Genomic DNA, 22,040 nt, shown 5'->3' with positions numbered 1-22,040 from the left:
GAATGTACTTTTCAAACAACATGATTTTTGGTGCCAAGTTTGTTTAAGCTCAGTAAGGACTCCAGGAAAATTGACAAGGATTAAATTTTTCTAAAGATATGTTACATTTACCCAAACATATACTTGTAAACTGTGGTTATGTTAGTTGGATGATATAAGTTACTAATGAACCAATGGAAACAGGTTAGATTCAATGGCAAGAATGTTTTTTTTCCCAGCAGTGCAAAATGTAAATGCACTCTGTAAATTGTTACCAGCAATTAATAAGCCCACTTCATTTTAATACTTTATTCAAACATTATACTAAGTTTACGGTAAAGATTTCCCAAAAGTGTAACTGTACCACAAAAGCTTGAGCTCGAGCTCGGCTCGAAGTAAAATTCTTAGGCTCGCAGACCTCTAATGTATGCCTATCTATTTAGTAGGCTAAACAATGATAATGGTTTCTATTTTTATTTCCATATTTTTCTCAAAAGTTCTCACATTTTATTACTCCATCACAGTAAATTTATTTGCAATAAACTAAAAAAATTAAAAAAAAAACTCGAACTCGACTTGATACCCGCGAGTATTTTTAACAAACTCGCTCAAGCTCGTCTCAAAGTGAAAATCCTCTGCTCGCAGACCCCTAATCTTTGCAGCAGTCAATTTTTATGTAGGCATGATTAATTGATTTAAACAATACAGTATATGAAATGTTAACGTTAATATTAAAAATTGATTTTATTCACTGATTTAAATAAAAATATCACATGATTTAAATCATGATTAAAATCACGATTTAAATCATGCTGATTAAAATCAACATACCCTGGTATGAAGTAAGTCTGAGCTGTAAAGATAATTGTACATTATGAAACATCCTTTCTTAATAAATTGTTCTAATATTTGTAACAAAACTGAAATATATGATACTTAATTTTTTCAAAGTTATACTGTTTTCTCATCCCAAGTTTGCTTACAGTTTAAGCTACTTTATTATATGGTTTGCATTTCTATCACAAAAACTCATTTCTTGTTTCTTGGCTGTCAAAATCGTAACAAATTTGTGAATTTTGAAATGCCAGGTAAAATTAATTAATATTTTCTGAAAGAAATTCAAACCATTTCTTGAAGTAGACAGTGGCATCGCAGTTAAACCTAAAAAGTTTCAGTTCTGCATTAAATTAAATTCTCCTTATTTGTACACCGCAAAAATGTTAAAAATGTAACTCTGGCAGCTAATTATGCAAAAAGTATGCGCTGTATATATTTTTCATTTCGTGAAAGTTAAACAATTGGAATAGTCTATAAGTTTATCTATAATTACTGTAAATATTAAATCTTGACCTGAAATAGGAGGCACCCCCTTAATCTCTCCCACTATGTTGGTTATGTTATTACCTTGTCATAGCAATTATTGAGGGGATTTTATTGTCGATTTACCACGCTTGTATCTAAGTGATGTTAATTATTTACAGGAACCAAGCCTATATAGTGTGCAATTGTAACATTTCTGTAGATGTTTCGAAAAATATATAGTAGGTTACTCTAAAATTGATGTTTTTAAATTGTGTTGAAAAATTGCAGAAAGTTACATACTTTCTGCAAAAACCTAAACTAAGATTTAACTGATACTGTTTATAGAATACTAACAGAAGAATTGTATTAGAAAACTTAACAAAGGCTATTAGAAATGAAATAGAACAAAAAGCGTGTTTCCATCCCAGACACCCATGAAACCTTATACATTCATACATTGTATAGCTTTGTTTATGCTCCATGCTTAGTTGAAACATATCAAGCATGCAAATGTACATACTTTGAATATTTTCTTTAGGAATTGTGAGATTTACACATTTTGGAGTTCACTTGAGTATTTATCTGAGCTGAGCTGCAATGTCAAAAGATTCTCTCCCAACACCTATAAGGGTGTACCAATTCTCTACTTACACACAAAAAATGCAACAAAATAAAAATAAACAATTTAAAAAAAAATTTGTCATCTTCAAGCTTTAACAAACTAATACTTCATTGCTGGTATAATATTTAAGTAAATAACAATTAACCTTTATTATTGCATATTGAACATTGCACACAGTTTAAAATAGGTATGTACTTTTATTTACAACATTTAGAATTTACAAATTCACTTGCAAATTATCACTTCTTTGAGACTAGTTGCGTTATAGCTGATGCCAGTTTCTCATGTGCCTCAGCAAATTTTTCCATTGCCGAGGCCATTCTTTCAACATTGGCATTCAACTGTCCCAATTGGCTGGCCATTACCTAAAAAAATTAAATAATTCAACATTTTTGCATAGTGGAGATAACATTTTTTATACTGTGTAAATTTCATACTCAAGTGCATTCATAGCATAGTACAGTTGAAATCAACTTCAGCCCTCAGCTTAAAATTTAATAAAGTAAATGAAGCCCTACAGGAAACTATATATATATTTAAATATTTATTTATATATCTATATATTTAAATATTTATTTATATATATATGTATGTTTAAATATTTATTTATTTATATATATATATGTATATACACACACACACACATATACACACCACACTGAGCAGTCGCAGTAGAGAAGCCTCATAAAATAAAAAATAAATTACTCTGCAAACTAGTTGGTAAACATTAGCACAACTACTCTTTTAGGAAAAGATATTACTTGGCAAGTACCTCAGAGTTTTTTATGTTTTTGTCTTGTGCCTGGCAGAATAGCTCCACAAACTTTTCGTCATTTTCATTTGTGCTGCTACCTGTTAAAAAAATAAATTTAATTGTAAATTTATTGGACCGAACTGCATATACTTCATAAAGAACACTATGGAGTATCACTTACGTTTTTTTTTCTTTCGCGGACTTTTATCACACACTGCAGGTCTTTTTTTAGGCTCTGGTGTTGTAGCATTATCTGTAATTGTTAGCTGATTTACATTTTGCATCCATTTTTCACAATCACTTTTTTATTGTTTGTTAATGTGGAAAAAAATTAATATTAAGTAAGCAGGTTGGTACAGTAACAAAAAATGAAGCAATAACCACTATGGGCCTTAATTACCAATTGTTTACTATTGATTACAGAATAGTAGATATTATATTGAGATATATTGACATAATGTAATTAGTTTTGCTTGAGAGATTATTTCAAAAATTTGTATTAAAGTTTTTTTGTTTTGATGCAATTAATTATAAAGTTTATTCTGATAACAAGGAAGTCTTCATTATTGACATTTTTTTTTTACAGATTTTAAATATGTATGTACCTTGTAATGGTTGCTTGAAAACACCATCTTCGATCACAACTTCTATATTTTCAAGTTGCTTGATTGAAAGGGGTTCAGTCTCCTTGTTAACATTACCCAAAAGGGTTTCTTCCTTGACTGATTCCTGAAAAATAATTAAATTATGAAGAATTTTGAGTATTTTGGTTTGTTATAGGACATGGTGCTAGAACCATGCTTCTGCTTTTAAACTACTTGGCTCCCCACGGTTATAGTTTTGTCGAAAAATAACTTGGTGCTGCCACATTTTTTTTAAATTAAGTTTTGGTAGGGCTGGGATTAATCTAATGTTTATAAACTAGATATGTTTTTTGAAATATCCTTGAAATGGAGAATATTATTTGAAAACAACTTTATGGACAAATGCAGTTTTTCTATGTCATTTGGTCCATAAAGTAATTTCAAATGGATATTTTTATGTTGTGGTTAATACAGCCACCAAAAACTTATTTTAAGGATTTACATAAAAGCACTGAGAAACGTTAATGGTTGGAAACAATGATTGCATATTTAAATAGTTCTTAATAAGGTTTTTTGACTATTGGATGATTGATGATCATGATTTACGGTTAATCAACAAATAAATAATTGCTATTTTACTTCATCATTTACCAGTATTGCATACCTAGAAAAATGTTTGTTTTAATAAATGACACATTCATCAGTGCCAAGATTGTAAAGCTTGCTACCTAAGATATATAGATTTAAATATTATTTAAGTACCAATGAGAAATAACAATATTTTCTATAATTTTTTTGTTTAATACTTTTTAAAGTTATTTGATATTCTCCATCAACATAATTTCACAAATCTGTCTGAACATATGCATCAATCATGGAAACCGCACTAAAATGTGCTATGTTGTATGTCATTGAAACAAAATAAAGGTTAATAATTGTCAATGTGTTATGTGAATTTTACTTACAAAAGAGATCTCACTGACTTGGCAAGGTGTGCCTAGCTCTTCTTTTGCCACTGTCCTGCTCTGTAAAAGTAAAAATGCCTGTGTTCAGTTTCATATAACACAAATTAGGTACAAACAAGTTTATTTTATAATTAAGATTTCAAAACCATACCAAACCGACACTAGTCAAGCCACTGATGCCAGCACTCGATTCTAAACCAAGCACCGCAAGGACCTTCACTTCATAGCTGGCAATTTTGAATCCACATGGGGATTTCCCGTGGCCGCGTGTTCCACATTGATTGCTGCGTTTTTCGCACGCGTATTCCTTCGCATGTCGCGCCAAACCTTTATAAAGTACCATTTCTGTTAGTATCTTGTAAAAAGAATTAGTGGTGTAATATAGATATACATTAAATCTATCTTTAATGAATAAATTATACATAGGCAAATATTAGTTCAAATTAAATTTTAAGGTGTTGTTGAATACATACTTTTTTCCACTGGTCCACATTTTTTTCAGGCCCCAGCTCATTTAATTGACTTGTTAGTTCCAACCACATTTTATTTATGAGCTGTAGGCCTTGTGGTCCCATCATCTCACCTCTTGCAAATTTTGGATGCGCAAACATGTAATTTGCAAGAAGTTCCAACTGGCACATGTTTGCTCTTCCTCCTCGTGCCATCGCTACTGGCTTGCTGCTGTAAATCCATATAATGAATAACTAGTAAGTACTGATGTTTTAGGGATTTTTACCAATTTCATAAGACTATAAGACTATTTTAAAATATATAAAAGAATTAGTAGTTTTATTCACATTTGATATAGAATAGAATGTGAATTATTATGGATAGAGGAAATATTGTTCTATAAATAACCTATAGGACCAACACGTTATAAATGCAATACATTTGCAAAGCTTATTTTACATTTAAACCTGCATGGCTTAATGACCATGCAGTGGCGTAGCGTGCCATCTCGGCGCCTGGGGCGGGAGACCCATTTTGCCGCCCCCATTCTATAGGTGCTTAGTTAAAATTAAATTTCACATGCAATGAGGTACCTTTTATTGAAGTTAAAATAGGATGAGCGGTTTTACAAGCGGATTCTACGGGCCTTATGAGCAGCGAAGTCAGAAATAACTTTGTCAAAATCAATATTAGCAGCCAATTCTTGTTCAATCAACAATATAGCCAAGTTTATAGTCTAGCGGAGCTCATAGTAGATCTGAGGTAATTGTGCCACTTCCCCGTTGAACCTTTAGACCCCTGGTGCGAAACTATAATTTGTGGATTTTTGGGATTTAAATTAACGGACTAATAAAACTGAAACTGGGATTTTACGTTCAGCGTGTTTCACCCAATCCCTGCCAGACCTAGAAGAAAAAAGGCGTCGACCGTTAGAAAATGATTTAACTGAGAAGGGCTTGTAAACCCATAATTTGTAATTTGCTAAATTTTTGGTATATTTATTTGCATGTTAAGGTGTGTCAATTTTTTGCTAGATTTCGCCTATGTTAATTAGTATTTACAGCGGTGATACGCCCGGTGCGTATCTATATTTGTATTTGTATTTGTATTAATATGTTCTTATATATTTATAATGCCTTTTTGGTAATTATATTTAATTTTTGGAGCTCCGAAGTATATGATCAAATTATAATTTTTTCGGGGAATTGTTAAAGTATTTTTTTAGTATTATTATATAGCTATTTTTTATAAGTAGTAATAGGGTAGGTATTTTATGATGGATGCGCCGATTTGTGATGAAACGATTTTATGATATATATATATTTATTAAATGTTGTCATATAAATTTTGCGTCTTTTTAACTTGCTGCCTCCTCTCACTGTTCGCAATCTTATTAGTATTTTTTAAGCCTGCTATTAGTTTGGGTTTTAATATTTTTTTGGGTTTACCTGCGCTCGCGGTACGGGGCAATATAGGAGTTTTACTGTGTCCCGGCTTGCGGAAGTTGTTTGGTTTGCCCTGGGTTAAGGTCAAACTTTACAGTACAATGCGTAGTACTAAATTCAATGAGTGCGAAAGAGAGGCATCGACACGGGCCGACGCGTGAAACAAAAGATTTTGTATGAGTAATTAACATAATAAGGAGTGCCGCTCAACTCGGCTCGCGCGCGCCGGGCGGCGCGGCGTGATGCGATGTTGCCGTTCGTATGTAAACAAACAAACGTTATAAAGAGCTCTGTCAGTGATTTCGCAGTTTTTCTTTTAAATAAATATTAAAAAATAGTTGGTGCGCAAAATGTTAGATGAAAATGGAACATTATAGTGTGTCTGACACATGTAATGAATGAATCATAGATCAGATCTCAACCCGCTTCACCGGCGACCCGCCCCCGCGGGCTGCCGCCCGGGGCGGGCCGCCCCCTCCGCCCCACCCACGCTACGCCACTGTGACCATGGTCCTTTTTTTTTATTGCAAACAATTCCATTACTTAAATAATGTTGTAATTACATATTTCGTACAAAGTTTTATTAATATGTGACCCTTTGATAGTCTTCAAGTGAATTATAAGTGCACTCTTAAAATAACGCAGAAAATTATATTTTAACACATTAATTGGGCAGGGTTTTTTTTTTTTGCTGTACCCTGAATGACCTTAAATTTCACATCCTTCGATTTCAATTTAATCCCTTTGATACATTAAAATAATTTACACTATCTTTAAAAACATCTTTTAAAAACAGTAATTGCAAACCTGCAAAAATTCCTACATAAATGTTAGGGTAAAGCTAGGTCATAATTTGAAAGAGATCATATTTCAGGCATCAAAAATTGCTGTAGTCTCAATGAATACCTCAGTAGCTTTTAAAAATTCTACATTTGTACTTCAAATTGTGACTTCATTTCTCTCAAACATTAGGCTACATACAGCTAAATCTTTATAAGTATAACAAAATGTTTTGCCTTAAGAAGAAGAATGTAACATAACCTTTATACCTACCTTCAAGTAATAGGCCTACTGTCTATATTTAAAACAAACACGGAATGTTGATTAATAAAACGGCTGGAGAAACTATTAATAAGTATGTCAGATCACATTTGTGGTTTATTTTAAAAGTTTGTTGTGTTGTATGCAGCACAGGCACTTGAAGTAATAAATGTAATCTATTAAACATTGTGGTGGAAAATCTTTTCTTTTTGTTCCCAAGCAACATTGCAATAAATAGGAAGTTTTTTTTTTCTCGTTTTAATAATAACACCTATACAAATATAATTCACTTACCTTGACGTCATTATAATATCAGTTCAGACACACTATTTACTTTTACACACTGTTTCGACCATGTGCTCGTCGTTTCATATTTCCGCAGTTGTTTTCTATTGGTTAATAACAAATAATCTTGTCGCCAACATCACAATTAAACACGTCTCTCTTGTAAATTCACTACAAACCTTTGCATATTATTGGATGCCGAGCCGTCATAGGTAAGACGCCTTAGTGAAGACGGGGAAGTTATGACGATGGGTTCCATGCTCGCATTTTCCCGCGGCCGTCATAACTCCGCCGTCATACCGGCGACGCGTCGTCGCTATGACGGTGGCGAGGAAAAGAACCATGCTCGACCGGCTGGGCTCCTGATGCCTTAGCTCACCACCTGTATGAGGTGTGCACTATGAGACAACTAGCACACCAACCAATGCTAGATGTTCATTACAAGACTATTAACACATCTATGAAAATTAATCATAAATTACAAAGCTAGTGTCAAATACTTGTTCAGTGTAGAGAAGTTTATATACATCACTCATGCCCAAGTACTATTTATCATTTCAAAAGAGGACTAACAAAACCAATAACTCATAAAAACTTGAAGGCCACGTAACTAAAAAATTGCATTTTGACAAGTATTATTGTGAGGTACCAGATACTGTCTTACTTCTGGCAAGCACTATAACTTCACCCCTCCCTACCAAATAGCCACTCCCTCCCTCTGCATTCCAAACAAGTCCTGACACTACACATCAACAAGAAGGAAGTCAGGAAGGCAGTGAACATCTAGCAATAACATTACATAACAATTAGTGGTATGCTTCATTCTACCATATGTCAACTTAACATTACATCTATAATGGAATAACAAAGCATATTATGAGGATGGTATATAAATAATTTGGTTTGCATACTAATAGATAGTTTACATAATCATGAAGTTTCCACTTAGGAATAAATCTGTAATCTCAAGATATTCTAACAGTAATTCATTGTTAAACAGTTGTTTGTACAAAAGTGGTTTGAATAACAGTGAATAAATTAATAAAATTTGAATTTAGGATGTTATTATTTTGTCTAGAAAGAATAACCACAAAGGATTTTACCTACATTGGCAACATACTTCTATTGAGAGAAGCTGATGTTTTGTTGTAAGAAACAATCTATGAACACTGCACTGGAAGAATGATACTTCAAATGGAATAATAAAATATGTAACCGTATCCTGAGCAGGAAATGTTTGGTACTGCACAGTAACTTGGGTAATACTTATATGCCCACAACATTGATTATGGTGTGTAGTGGGCTCTTCTGATATAAAGATGCCTTAAGCCAATGTCTATTTGATAGCAGCATCCGGTGTAGATGATAAGGCTCTATGTTTGCTTCAACATGGAAAGCTTATATAGGAAATGATTTCATTGCTCCTAAACACATACGTAAGGATTTATTTTGTAGGACTTTTAAGTCACAAAGCCTGGTGTTAGATACAGAAGTCATAAATAGAGACCCCGAAAAATGGTGAAGCGCGAAATTCATGAAATAACGTGAAAATTTGATACTTTAAACGAATTTTGCGACTTTCCTTTGATTTCGACATAGTCGCGAAACTCACGAATTTCCGCACGAAATTCACGCATTTTCGCACAAAATAATGCCCTTATGACGCATGTTATAATTATTTACGCCATCATAAACATAGGCGTGAAATAAACATAGACTGAAAGACTAGTGCCGTGATATTATCTTCGTTTTGACAGGTTACTGGGTTCCACGTATTTTTATTACTCTGTTTACAAGCAGTAAATATTGCCAACGCAAATGAAAACAAATTGTAACAAATGTCAACAATCGATATGTGCGCACTACCAACATAACAAAATTGACTGTCCACAGTTTTCGTGTTGAATATGTGTTATATGTGAATGTCATTCTCTATTAGGTTAAGACGTACCTCCTGCGGCAGTGCATAAGATGGCGGTGGTGGTGCAGAACAGCAAAAGAGTTAGTGAGAAATATTTAAAAAATACTTTATATAATGATAAATGTGGTAAATGTAATAGATTTGTGAAAAATGGTATTCTTTGTGACATCTGTGATAGATGGTTTCACTTCACAAAATGTTGTAATGTAAGTGAAGGTGAACAAATAGCCACTGAATGGTCTTGTACTAGCTGCAAATCTGATGATGGTGGACTCTCAAACCAACTAAGTGATCTTAACGTTAATTATGAAGAGTGCCTAAAAAAACAAATGGATAAAATCAAGACTTTAGAAGAAATCATCAGAATGCTACAAAATGACTTACGTGAGCAACAAGAATTAAAAAATTCAAAAACACTAACACAAAGCTACTTAATGTCACCTCAGTGGAAAAAAGTCTGTAAAAATCAAGAAACAAACAAGGGAAGAAAGGAACAAATATCAAGCCCGCCAGTAAGCATCCAAAATAGATTTCTACCAATACAAAATTAACAAGAAAATCAGAAGAGGAACGTGTCAGATGAGATTGTATTATTTCAGTCTCAGCAGAGAAGCTACAAACAACAAAGAACCTTGAAAACAGAAAGGCCTAATTTGAAAAAAAATAACAGAATTTCTGAGCTGAAAGTAAAAAAGCCGCTAAACAGAGTGGTAGTTCTAGGTGACAGCCATGCTAAAGGAATAGCTCCATTAATAAAAAGTAACCTAGATGTTGAAGTTATAGGATTCATAAAACCTGGAGCCCCACAACACGAAGTGCTGCGTAGTGTAAAGGAAAATCTCTCAAGTTTTGAAAACTATGAGACTGTTGTAATCATCAGTGGTGCAAACGACGTAGCCAGAAATGAGGGAGACAAAGCTGTGCAGTGCCTTGAAGATAACCTAGAAAAATTGAAGAAAAAATCAGTAATTGTTGTGAACATCCCTAACAGGTATGATCTATCTGTCACTTCTTGTGTCAACAATGCAATTAAAGTCATAAACAAACAATATGAACAACTAAGTATGAATTTTTCAAATGTGCAACTTGTTGATGTTGGCAGTCTAAATAGAGTACTGTACATGGCATGCATTGTAATAGTAAAGGTAAAGCATTTATTGCTAAAAAAAATTGTGAATTATTAGGTAATAATATTGATCAAAGCAGAAGTAAAGTAGCAAAACCCACTTTCTTAGACAAATGGCTGGTCAGGAAGGGAAATGATATTGTACATAAGGAAGTGTCCAAATGTGAGAAGGCTGTGAGTAAAGAGACAGTGCTTGATAAATGGGTTATAAGGAAAAAGGTGAATCTAAATGAAAGAAATTTTTTATTGTAAACTCCAGCAAAGCCAATAGCTGTACTTCTAGAAGTAGATATCATGAAGTTATAAAGCCTACTCAAGATGTCAAACATATAACTCTAAATGATAAAAAAAAAAAAAACATTTACAGTATTACATCAAAATATGCATAGCTTAAAAAATAAAAAAGTATTACTTGAAAATGTTATTGAAATAAACCATCCAGATATTATCTGCTTAACAGAGCACTGGTTGAAAAAAGATGAGAGATTAAATTGTCAATTTATAAACTATGCGCTAGCTTCTCAATACTCTAGAAACACAGCTAGTGGTGGAGGTGTGTGTATATATGTGAAGAATAATTTAACTTTCAAAGAAATTACTGTAGACAACATATGTCAAGAAAAAATTATTGAAGTATGTTGTGTTACAATACCAAATTTAAACTTCTGTATAATTGTTGTGTATAGATCACCTATCAGTTCAAATGTAGGACAGTTTTTTAAGTCACTTGACAAGTTGTTAATGAAGACTAATAAGTTAAAAAACTATTTGATTTTATGTGGAGACTTTAATATAGACTTAAATGGAGACACTAATTTAACTGAACAATTTAAAAATACTCTACATAAATTTAACTTACACTATACTATTAGAGACCCAACAAGAATAACTTGTACTAGTAAAAAAATACTTGATAATATCATAACAAATATAGATAAAAAATTATATTTTTCCTTCAATTGTGTAACTGCAATCTCAGACCATGATGCCCAAGTGATAAAGGTGGATAAACCAAAGAAAGGAGTTTATTATCACGTTTTAGCAAAAGTAGAACAGAAAGGAATATTTAGCGAGGAAAATATAACTCTCTTTAATTCACTATTAAATGATGAGACATGGTTTGATGTGTATACACAGTTTGATCCAAATATAGCTTGGAATAAATTCTCAAATATTTTCTTTTTACTTTTTAATAATGTATTCCCTAAACAATTGGTAAGAGAGAAAATAACAAAAACAAATAAATGGATGACTAAAGGATTGCAAATCTCATACAATAAACTAAAGACTCTTCATATAGAAAAAAGATCTACAAACAGTGACTTATTAAAGTTATATACAAAGAAATATGAGAAAATTTACCATAAACTTATATTGGAAGCTAAAAAACAGTACAATAGTAAAAAGCTACTGTATTCCTCTAATAAAAATAAAGAAATGTGGAAATTAATTAATAAGGAAACTAAACAAAGATTAATACATAAAAATATAACTATAAATGTGGATGGCATGGAAATTTGTAATGGTAACCAAATAGCTAATGAATTTAATAATTTTTTTATTACCATACCAAATAAATTAATAAAAGGGGTGAAGACCCCTGATAATCAGCAAAAATTATGTGAAGAATTAAATTTAGAAATGAATACAAATTCCTTATTTTTTATTTTTTTTTATTTATTTATAAGCCTCCATTTCTCCAGGCAGCCTGAAGGGGAGTTGTTAATACAAAACACATAGGACACTCACATACAGAACTCAAATTCAGTACAGCGGATATTTTGTCATGGTGCTACCAGCAAATCATATACAGTAGCAATTAATATACAGTTTTGATACATTAAATTATATAACATATATTAAAAAATAAAAACAAAAGTGGGACTTATATACATATATAGATAGATACAAGACAAGACAGATACAAGTCATAAATAGTCAATGTTTACAGAGCATTTAATATACAAAACAGATACAATAACTATATTTGCAGAGCATTTAATATAATCACTTTTCAAAAAATATGAATCACCCATCTAAAAACTCTTTAACAGAGTAGAACGCTTCATTAGTTAAATACTCTTTTAATTCCTTTTTAAATTTCTTATCATTTCTATTATTTATCATCTGTCTTGGAAGTTTGTTAATTAATTTTATGCCACAATAGTACGGGCCTTGTGCAAATATATTGGTTCTATGCCCTACTATCTGTAACTTATTTTGACCCCTGGTATTATATTCATATATATCACTATTTTGTTTAAAATTTATATGTTGAGTTACAAACAATATGGTATGATATATGTACAAGGAGGGGAGTGTAAGAAAGTTTAGCTCCTTGAAGAGAGGTTTGCAATGGTACTTTTTATTTTTACCTTTTATTATTCTTAGTATTTTTTTTGAAGGCGAAATAATTGAATTGCTTTACTTGAGTTTCCCCAAAAAATAATACCATACTCAAGGATAGATTGAACGTTTGAGAAATATAGAGCTCGGACAGCTTGAGTCGAACAAATATTTTTAATGGTTTGCATAGCATAACACATAGTGCTTAATTTTTTAGAAATAGTGTTTATGTGCACATTCCAGGATAGATTTTTATCAATTACTAAACCAAGAAATTTTATTTCATTTTTAATTTCCAATTTTCTGTTTCCAATAGGCTTAATTTCGTCTTCCAGAATTAAATGTTTTGACCGTGAAAATTTCATTATAGTGGATTTAGAAATGTTGAGGACAAGTTTATTTTTTTGGAACCATTTATTGAGTTCACTTATCACTGTATTTGTTATGTTTATAAAATCTGTTTTTTCAGTTCCTGATATTATTACACTTGTATCATCAGCAAACATAGTTGCTTCACCTTTAAGTAATCTTACTGTTTGTGGAAGGTCATTGATAAATAGTATAAATAATATTGGCCCCAATATCGAGCCTTGAGGTACACCAATGGTTACTGGATTTTTTTGCGAAATGTATTCTATTAATCTTCCATTGTTATTTCTATGAGTAAGTGCTGTAACTTGATAACGGTTATGTAAATATGATTGAAATATTTTAAGTGGTACTCCTCTTACCCCATATGATTCTAATTTTGTAATTAACAACTTATGATCTACACAATCAAAAGCCTTAGAGAGATCAGCAAAAATACCTAAGACATGGTTTTGTTTATCGAAAGAGTCAACTACTTTGTTTATAAAGTGATATATTGCTTGTTCTGTTGATTTCCCTTTTAAAAAGCCAAACTGATTTGGTGATATTATTTTACATTTTTCTAAAAATGCTATTAACTGGTGGGCAATGATTTTTTCAAGAATTTTTGAGAAAGAAGAAAGTACTGCAATAGGCCTATAATTGGTCATACTAGTAGCTTCTCCCTTTTTGTGGATCGGGATTATTTTAGCCCACTTTAGCCTATCAGGAAACACTCCGTTTAGTAAACAATGATTAAAAATATATGTTAGTGGATACTTAATGGCATGACAGCATTTTTTTATTATGGTCATAGGTATTTCATCTAAGCCAGCTGAATTCTTTGCTTTATATTTCACCCCAATAACAGAAAAAGATATTTTAGAGACTATTGCAAAATTAAAATTATGGTCTTGACGAAATACCAACCTCACTACTAAAAAAGTGTTCTCATTTTATAAAACTTCCTTTGACATATATATTCAATCTGTGCTTAACTGAAGGTGTTTTCCCAGACAGACTTAAATGGACAAAAATAATTCCTGTATATAAAAAAGGTGCAATAACTGATATGAACAATTACAGACCAATAGCACTTCTATCATCTTTTTCAAAAATATTTGAAAAAATAATCTCAAAACAACTTATATTATATCTAGATAAAAATAACATTATATCTCAGAGTCAATTTGGCTTCCAAAAAGGGAAATCTACAGAACAAGCAGTTTACAAATTCATAGGAAATATTTTAAAAGCTATTGATAAGAAAAACCATATTATGGGCATATTTGCAGATCTTTCCAAAGCATTTGACTGTGTGGACCACTATTTACTATTAAAAAAACTTGAGAGTTATGGCATAAAAGATAAACATTTAAAATTATTTAAATCATATCTACAAGATCGGAAACAAGTAACATTAATACGTCAATGTGATGATAAAGGTACATATACAAATGCTATATCAAAACCTATGACTATTTCAATAGGAGTACCGCAAGGCTCGATCTTAGGTCCCATATTATTTATAATTTTATTAATTTTTATAAATGATCTTCCTACATCAGTAATAAATGGAGACGCTATCATGTTTGCAGATGACACAAATATATTAGCAATAGCAGAAAATAAAAAAGAACTAATAACTAAAGTAAATTCTATACTAGAGGAAGCAAATATTTGGTTTATAAAAAATAAACTAGTACTAAATTTATCAAAATCCACTATATTACAATTTACAAGAGTAAATAGTCTAGCCAGTAAACATGATTTTGCTACTGTAAATGGTAAACAAATTAACATGACTGACCATATTAAATTTTTAGGGCTACAGATAGATAAAAATTTAAATTGGCATATACACATAAATGCCATATACAAAAAATTGTGTTCAATGTGCTATGTTATACATACTATCAAAAAAAATCTGCTCTTTAGAAGTTGTAATGGCATTATACTTTGCAAATGTACAGTATATATTAACATATGGAATTATTTTTTGGGGAAACGCATCACTGTTCAAAAAAGTGTTTAAAATTCAAAAAAAGATAGTTAGAATAATAAATGGTAAGACACAAAGGACTCACTGCAAACCATTGTTTAAACAATTAAATATTATGACTTTTCCTTGCCTGTACATTTTTCATACTATACTTTACACAATGCGTAACTCCACAGTAATATCAAATAGTAATATACACAGTTATCAAACTAGAAATAGATGTGATTTACATTTAATCACACATAGAAAAAAACTATTTTCACAAGGACCCTACTACAGTAGTATCAAACTAATTAATAAATTACCAATTGAAATTAAGGAAATTGTCCATTTAAATAGGTTTAAACAAGAACTAAAGAAATATTTGGTAAAAAAATCCTTTTATTCAGTTGAAGAATACCTTAGGGTATTAGCATATTAATATGTTGGTTTTTGTATTTCAGCAAGTATGGTGGTTTGGATGTATCAGCAACCTAAATAATATTGCCAAGACAAAGATTGTAGTATCCAGGAGTGTGGTTATGTTTTGTATTTAAGATTTGTGTTTGTCTATATGTTTTAATTTTTTGTTTGTATTTTGTATATTGACAACTCCCTTCTAGTATGTACTGGAGAAAACAGGAGGCAACCAAATAAAAAAATTAAAAAAAAATGGTCGTTTCTGCCGGAAAGTGCACTGGTGTCGATTTTTCTAACCTAATTTAATCGCATGGAGCTAAGATGGCAGTCATATTTACATGCACATATCTATGAGTGTTTACAAATACCGTCCACATTTTGTAAGTTTTGTGATACAATTGAATTTATGACTAAGATGCCGAAAACTTCGACGCGAAAGAGAGATGAAATCGGATGATTTTATATTTTTGAACAGCGGGACAAAATATGATGTGGAAGTTCTGCAACGTGCGGGTTTATTGGACACACAAAGACACGTGCAAAAAGCATGTGGCAAATGACACACACAAAACAAAAAAGACAATTATTTTGTCAAGCAAATTCTACCGTGTCTAAACAAATCTCGATAGGCGACAGCGTGAATAAAGCAAACAAGCTTGAAAGTGCAGAAAACAAGAATTTGTTTCTGATTTTGTTAATATGATGCTGTAGTAAGTTAACATTCCTTTGGAAAAAGCTGATCATCCAGCTATGAGGGATTGGTTTAACACCCATGTTGAAGAAGGTTAGCCTTATTTATTTAGAAATGTTTTCCCCTTTAATAAAAGTTCATAAGCATATGTAGGCCTACAATATTATCGATTAACTTACCTTTAGGCCCAACTTACCTTTACTTCAAATAAATATGCAAGTACCTCAGATTAACAAACACATAAATAGGATGGATTGCATTGTGAAACGGTTAACACACCACAAGATATTTTTGACTGATTGATTGATGGTTTGACTCTGTAATCCAGCAGTAATCTTGAAAAGGTTAGGTTAGGTTTGGCTTAGAATTGTTTTGAGTAAATTAGCCCATTAATATTTTCAGCGATAACCTTATAAATGCTACCCATTTATAAGTATATTGTAAGTTATGTATACATTTTAGGTGCAGGGGATTTGCCATCAGCCAACACTCTTGGAGAAACTTATGTCCCAATAATTGGCCAGGCAAATAAGGAAGCAGTAAGGCACGCTGTAGAAGACAAACAGATTGTATTCTTGTGTGATGAAACGACAGACAAAGTGGGACGATGTAAGGCAGAGTCTGCTATTTTGTAGTGCCTATCCGCTATGAGGTTTTTTTTACACAGCCAATGGCATAATTTTTTCGCTATTTTTTGGGGTCTCTACCGATAGCTTATTTTTACACCAATTTTTTGCACCGCTTGCTTTTTTTACACCGATTTTTTGCACCGCTTTTGTCATTTTTTTACACCGAAATGAGCCAGTTTTATTTACCATTTTCTGGGGTCCCTAGTCATAAACATACAACCATAGGCCATTTTGGCCCTAATGAAGGCTTTATAAAATATCAAAATATTACAAGCATCTCCACCCCATTTGCATTTGCTGACCAGATTGAGTAAATTGACGGACTTAATATGGTGCAGTTTCAGCCACTGGATTTGGCATTGCCAGGTTATCATCCCTAATTACTTGTGATGTTTCACCACTGATATTCTGTTGTTAAATATGGTAAGATTGATAGGGGACGAATCCAAATGTTTTCTTGTAAATAGCACAATCCTAGTCTTCTCAGATAATATTATAAGGTTGTTGTCTTTGCCCATTTTTTCAAATGTTGGAGAGATCAAGCTAAATGTTACACTGCATGGGAGATAGCATCTGACAAATAATATTGAAATATATCATCAGCATATGCAAAGAAACTGATGTGTGGGCCAATGTTTGAATATATGGTCTCGTGTATAAAGAATGAATAGTATAGGGCTCAATAACCCACCTTAAGAGATTCCATAATACACATATCTATCTGATGCAATAAATTTCTCAATTTTGATATAAGTAGTTCGGCATGAAAGAAACTGGTAGAGAACAGTGATGAGGGAATGTGGAATACCCAATGCTCCCAGCTTTTGTACCAGGACTGGCACACTGACAGTATCAAATACAGCAGTGAGATCTAGAAAAGATATAATGAGGATTCCCTTAAGATCCAGAGCTTCTTGCATCCATCTTAGGAGTATGGTCACAGAATAAGTAGGTGATATAGCTTGGCGGAATCCAAAATTCTCCCTGCGTATAAGATGGCGTGCTTCCAGCCATCATTCAAGTCGGTTTTTCAGTATGCATTAAAAACTTTTCGAAAGACAGGACATCAGAGTTATGGATCGTAAAGAGGAAACAATGGAAAGATCTTTGTTAGGTTTCAGTATCATGGTTACAATAGTCTTCTTCCACTGCTTTGGGATGTATTCATGTAGTATCATTCCACTGAACAAATTTGTTAAGCTCTCGTGGGCAACTTCAAGGAAGATTGTAAATATATACATAAGATATCCCATCTATTTCAGGTGATCTCTTAAAGTTTAGGAGTACTGTGCTATATTCTTCCTTTGTAATGGATGCTGTCAACTTATCTGTAATACTAGAGTCATTCTTCTTACAGTAGCATTATTAGTGTAGTTTCTTTCTGCATCTGAAGGCACGTAGTCAGAATGGAAGTCTTGGATCACAGCAGCAGATGGCATTTGGTTGAAACATGGAGCATTTCCTTTGTTCAGAGTATGAATCACATGAATCACTCTCTAAACATCAGCTGATGAACTGTTTGAGAGTTTACTACAGTAGAGTCTCCAGAAACAATGGTTTGTAGTTTTAACTGTTAATTTCATTTTTGCCTCTGAAGACAAATAGTTGACGAAGTTAATCCTAGTACTTAAAGTCCTTAAATCTTGTTTGCGAAGTAAATTTAACCGGTTACATTCTGCTGTCCACCATTGACAATACTGTTTTTTTTTTAGTTTATTTTGCTAAATTTTACATTGGGTGTTCAATCTATGTCATAGCTTGTCTGAAATTCTTCTTGTGAATTTATACTAACATTCGTTAAACATTGGTTTGAAATGCAGTCAGCTGAGGGTAAAAAGGCTGGGTATTGCTATTGGATAGTTCTATGGGGTAATGGTCACTTCTCATTGGATCATGGAGTATGCTTCATATAAACAGTGGCGTCTCGTCAGGGCAAGCAAGGCAAGCAGTGCTTGCCCAGGCAGTTTCCAGACATTGTATTTTTCAAATAAATATTTTATTCAGAATAGTATTTTACTTTGGCTCGTGCAGTTAGGTGTATGCATTTTTTAAACTATCTTCTTGGGACCCAATACTGTGTGATGTGCGCTATAAGAAAAGAACCCGTTGACACACAAAACATGCTGTTTTAGAAGCGTTGCTAGGTTTAGAAGCGCTGGTAGGACCGCTTTCAGCAGGAAGGTTGCCGCAGTAGTTTCCTTTTGGAAGGGGGGGTGGCATGGTACAAAGGTTCGAGGAGGGGATTGGCTGTAAAAATACGTGGTAGAAGCTACGAAGGTAACACTCTCTTACCGAACTGAAGCGAACATGGCCGAAGCAGACGGTGGAATTCTTCCGCCGACTGCTTCGGCTATGTCCGCTACAGTTCGGCATGGCAGGTGGCGAGGTGGCATTTCAGGAATGATTGACGTGCCAGTGTCTTGGTACACGTACCAGTTAACAGAGTTTCTGATCACGTATGAAGATAATTTATTTTATGTTGGTACGAAAAATACCAACATTGAATTTTTACTATTTTACAAAAAATTAACAATAAAGCCAGGTTTAGACTTAGGCTAGTTTCACAGTTAGTTTTAAAAATATGCGTAAATTGTGAAAATTTTCGATGTGTGAACCAGTATTTTGACTGAAGTACCAGTTTTTGTAGGTCAGTACCAGGGTTGTCTAACACCCACAGAATAGGAGAATACAGTGTTACACGAAATTGGTACGTTTGTTTGCGCGTGCGGTAACACTATCACATAACTCGTACCTATTGATTTTATTCATTTTAGTTTTGGTACTTAGAAACTATTCCATATTCGTTAGCATACCTGCCAACTTTGGCCAGTCTAAAAGCGGGAGGTTTTTTAGTGGTGGGGGGGGGGGGGGGGGGGGGGGGGAATTTTGTTTATTTTGTAAATTTCGAATTTTTTTTTAAGAGTAAACCAGCATGATTAACACAAGCAATGGGCAAATTGTGTTCTAAAATAATTTAACAAACACTCTACTTTTGTCACACTATCTTCTTTCCGACTTGTCACGAAAAACGTCTAATTTCTGATTTGATGCCATAGCATTGACGGCATGTTTCTTCGTATTTATATTGACTTGTCCCAGGCAGAGGGGAGGAGCGGGAGCGGTCCCCGAACAGGGGTCGCTGCCCAAGAGCAGGGGAAGAACGGGCAGAGGTGAGGAGCGGGAGCGGTCCCCGAGATGGGGTCGCTGCCCAAGAGCAGGGGGGGGGGGGGGGAGAGAGTGGGAGCGGTCCCCGAGTAGAGGTCGCTGCCCAAGAGCAGGGAGAGGTAGGAAGGAGGAGCGGTCCTCCAGAGAGGTCGCTGCCTAAATAATACTGCTCAAGTATTCTGTCACTTTTATTTACCCAGAATTACTGGGAAGAGCTTTCTGCCTGGCTTAGCTCAGCCAGGGTAAATATACAATGTATGTACATATTCATTAGGGAGGGCACATCTGTACCCTTCCTGTGCATACATATTCGAATTACAATACTCTTTACATTCACGTGTATAGTTAACAGGTTTCTTGTCACAACACTGGGTATTTACATAATTGTCCTGAATTAGGCTGGGCAGGTAGACAAAGTTTCCTTAATTTACATTCCCCTTTGTCTGCCATCTAGGGGCGGATTGCGAACTAACTTTCATCCCCATAGATTATGTAGGATGGGTGGCGCACTTGGGGCTTGTGCTATCATACCAGCCGAGGCCAAACTGGTGGACATGACAATTCGCCCCCCTCCCTCTGTGGCCTTGGCTGGGATCGTTGCACATGCCAGGAGTCAGCACGCTGGGCTTCAGTCCCAGGGCTGGCTCTTCTACACTGGCCACTACACTTCGCGGAGGTTAGTCGGTAGCGGGCTGGTCTGCCCAGCCGTTCCCATGGTCGTAGGGTCCTGGAGCTAGTTGTCCTGGGGTTCGGGGTTTTTGGACAGATCTGTTTTCCGTCTCCATGGCTGCAGGTGAATCCTGTTCTGGGGAAACCATATTCCTCGGTCTGGAAAAGGCTCTTTCTTCCAGTGGCATCTTGCCTTTGAGAGGGCGCCGCTCAGCGGCTGTCTCCATGACTGCATGGTCGATTTCCCCTTTGGGGTTCCTCCTTTTTGGCACCACTGAAAACCACTGCCCGAGTTATTTTGGCTTAGCTTGGTTGTGGCAGAGCGACGGGAAGGAGTTTCTTGAGGTCTCTGGTCCCCTTGCGTAAACACAACCATAGGTTGGTCTCTGTGTTGTTCAGTGCAGATTCCAGGATTAGGGTTACCACCACTTTGATTAGGGGCATTCAGGTCACCCATTCCTTTGGTGCCCCAGTCCAGAGTCCGGCGGGACGTTCGTCCGAAGTGTATAGTTTGATCTTCAAAGTCCAATATCGCCTGCTGCTGCGTGAGCCAATCTTGGCCCAGCACAAGTTCTTCTCGAAGGTTCTTTGCGACTAAACATGGGATCTCCATCTTCATATCGGCTATGCAGCATTGTACCACAGCATTGCCCAGTAAGGTCATGGTGGATCCCTCGGTGGCAAGCTGTGCCATTTGGGGTTGGGAATTAATAGGGGTCCCTATTATCTGCACCACACTCTCGCGCACATAATTAGTGGTGGCGGCTGAGTCGATAAGAGCCTGAATGGGCTGTGAGTCCAGTTGCACCTTGACTCTTGGCAGTTCTTGTTGTGGGTGGTGCTGTACGCACATAAGGCTCGGGGTCAGTCTACCTTCGAGCCGAGCTTGGGAGTTGAGGTCTTCTACCTTCGGTGTAGGGGTAGGGCTCGTTGGCACCACTCTTTCCCTCCAGGGGTCTACTGTGTTGAGGCTGTTCCTTTCAGACTGTTGGCAGCGGAGCACTGGGCAGTCTTTGTGAAAGTGTTGTTCAGAGCAGTGCCAACACTTCGGCAACCTTTTGTTGGGGGTAGAATATTCTTGTACCAGGGTTGGTGGTGAACAAGGTTTACTTGTTACAGTGCCCCTAGTTTCGAGACAGTCTCGCTGCACGGCAGTGGCTCGAACCATAAGTTCGGATAAATTCTCGGGAGGCGGATGCCGTAGAAATGGCCGTAGGTTGGGCCGCACCAGCTCCAACAAGGTAGGAAGAAATTCATTTGGGTCTCTCCCTGGGTGTAGCCTCTTATAAAGTTTCCTTTTCTGTAGTAAGAAACTTT

General features: G+C 34.6%; 1 long non-coding RNA gene across 2 annotated transcripts in view; it reads right to left on the bottom strand.

Moving 5' to 3' along the window:
* Positions 1-2,080: 2,080 nt before the first annotated feature.
* The window catches only part of LOC134536604 (uncharacterized), a 31,717-nt gene continuing 11,757 nt past the window's right edge, over positions 2,081-22,040 (bottom strand). The window contains exons 2-7 of one of the 2 annotated variants that reach the window (XR_010075817.1): positions 7,607-7,809; positions 4,680-4,887; positions 4,207-4,533; positions 3,263-3,386; positions 2,676-2,910; positions 2,081-2,268 (exon numbers count right to left, since the gene is read on the bottom strand). This is a non-coding gene — a long non-coding RNA (uncharacterized LOC134536604). Of the gene's footprint in view, positions 2,269-2,675; positions 2,911-3,262; positions 4,534-4,679; positions 4,888-7,606; positions 7,810-22,040 lie in introns of both variants that reach the window. The other variant, XR_010075818.1, reaches the window with a different exon arrangement.

Source organism: Bacillus rossius, chromosome 11 (assembly GCF_032445375.1).
Source record: "Bacillus rossius redtenbacheri isolate Brsri chromosome 11, Brsri_v3, whole genome shotgun sequence".
NCBI classification, from domain to species: domain Eukaryota; kingdom Metazoa; phylum Arthropoda; class Insecta; order Phasmatodea; family Bacillidae; genus Bacillus; species Bacillus rossius.
Note: the sequence above shows the minus strand (reverse complement) of the source record. Positions and strands in the feature narration are given on the sequence as shown.